The sequence below is a fragment of the Aquarana catesbeiana genome, linkage group LG09 (genome assembly GCF_042186555.1).
Source record: "Aquarana catesbeiana isolate 2022-GZ linkage group LG09, ASM4218655v1, whole genome shotgun sequence".
NCBI lineage: Eukaryota > Metazoa > Chordata > Amphibia > Anura > Ranidae > Aquarana > Aquarana catesbeiana.
Window position 1 is genome coordinate 84,309,620 of NC_133332.1, and position 2,321 is coordinate 84,311,940.

Below are 2,321 nucleotides of genomic sequence, written 5' to 3' on the forward strand. Positions count from 1 at the left end.
GCGGCCTCGTCATGCAGCGTCCGGTGGCAGCAGGTGCAGGACAGCAAAGGCCTCTAGATGGCGGCAGTGTCCGGATAACGGCACCTGGCTCCAGGGGCTATCTCCACAAGACATGCATGCAGCATGTCCATGTGGGTCCCTAAGGCAGCTGGGACTACTCCTGCAGCCCGCACCGCTCCACACCTGCCCGGCCGCCTATTCTAATCAGCAGTCCCCATGACTGAAGAGGAGGAAGGACGGAGATCCAATCTTTTTTTGCTGCCTGGCTGACCCCCGTGACCGATGAGAAAGTAAGTGCCCGTGCAGCCCCCCCCCTCCGTGTCTGGATAGAGGGAGCGGCGGGGCGGCTGCATTTAGAGGAATTGAGCTTTCCATATTCCTCCATGCAGCCGCTGAATGCTTGGAGGAGGGAGAGGAGGAAAATCAAGCATTCAATGGCTGCATAGAGGAATATGGAAAGCTAATTTTCCTCTATAAGCAGCTGCAGCTCCTCCTATCCAACTTCTTTTGCTTTTTCCCCTGTGCTCTCCAGCCCCTCCTTGTGCTCCCTGACTCCTCCCCCATGCTCTCTGCCCCCAGTGCTTTCTGTCTCCCCCAGTGCTCCCCACCCCTGTTCTTTCTGGCCCCCCATCACTTTCCAGCCCCCACCCCTCTGCTCCCCCCCCTACTCTCCACTCCCCCCCAGTGCTCTCCCCATCACTCACCAGCCCCCACCCTTGTGCTCTCCACCCCCCTGTTCTTTGTCCCCCCAGTGCTCTCCAGGCCTGTTCTTTCTGGCCCCCAGTGCTCTCCAGCCCCCCAGTGCTCTCCAGTTCTCCCCATTGCTCTCCCCCCTCAGTACTCTCTGCTCCCCCCTGTTCTTTGTCCCCCCCCAGTGCTCTCCAGTCCCTCCTTGCTCTCCACCCCTGTTTTTTCTGGCCCTCCCAATGCTCTCCAGCTCTCCCCAGCCTCCCCCCTGTGCTCTCCAGCCCCCACCCATGTGCTCTCCACTCCCCCTCAGTGCTCTCCAGCCCCCGTGCTCTCCACCCCTGTTCTTTCTGCCCCCCTCTCTCCAGCACCCACCCATGTGCTTTCCACCCCCTGAGTGATCCCTAGCTCCCCCAGAGTGCTCTCCAGCCCCCCGTGCTCTCCACCCCTGTTCTTTCTATTCCCCCCCCTCCACAGTGCTCTCCAGCCCCCCAGTGCTCTCTGCCTGTGCACTCCACCCCTGTTCTTTTTAGCTCCCCCCAGTGCTCTCCGCTCCCCACCCCTGTGCTCTCCACTCCCCCCTGCTCTTTGCCCCCACCCATGTGCTCTCCATGTGCTCTCTGCTCCCCCCAGTTCTCTCCACTCCCCCCAGTTCTCTCCGCTCCCCCCAGTTCTCTCCACTACCCCAGTGCTCTTCACCACCCCTGTGTTTTTTCCTGGCCTCCTCACTCCCTGCAGCTCTGCTAGGTTCCCTCCTCCTTTCTCCCGCCAGTTGCTGCAGGAGATCTGTCAGGATGGACAGCGGTGAAGGGACCAGTATCATTGGATGCTCAGTCTAAATTTCTGGGCCTATTTTTTTGTCCCAGTGCGGGCCTGGCAAGGAAGATGAGCAGCAAGCACCGATAGCCTTAGAAGGAGAAGAGCTCTGAAGACCTCCCAGAACAGGCTGACTAGGACCAGAAAATGAGGATGGGTAGAAGGTGCAGGTGGCCAAGGGCCACTCCATCTCACACCAAACAGATCCTCTAGAAGGAGCAGAACAGACCCTGCCTGCTGCTGGCCGTCATGGATATCCTACTGGCATGAAAGGTACCGTACCGAGCATTACACCACTAGACAGGGACTGCAGACTGCGGCATGGGGAACAGGAGGGGCTGCAGACAGGGACAGACCTAGGGATCTCTCTCTCCCTCACCCCCTTTCCCTCAGTCCCCCCTCTCTCTCTCTCCCTCCTCTCTCTCTCCCCCATCTCTCTCTCTCGCCCCCATCTCCCTCTCTCTCTCCCCCATCTCTCTCTCTCCCCCCGCACTCTCTCCCCCCACCTCTCTATCTCTCCTCCTTCTCTCTCCCCCCTTCCTCTCTCCCTGTGCTGGGATCCCCCCCTCTCCTTCCCCTATAGATATAGAATGACTCAGTGACACCCCTCCTCATTCTCCCAAGGCACTTGGAGAAATCCTAGAGGGTTTGTCACCTTGCTGGGTCCCAGATGTTTTATTGGCTGCATATGTTTGATGGGTGAGGAGGGTGCCCTAGAAGTGGTGCCGATGAACTGTGTGCTAGATCCGTGCATTTTTCTGCAGCCATTTTTATTGCTTGAAGATTTTTCTCATTATGGGCGTGAGTGGGGCCTCATG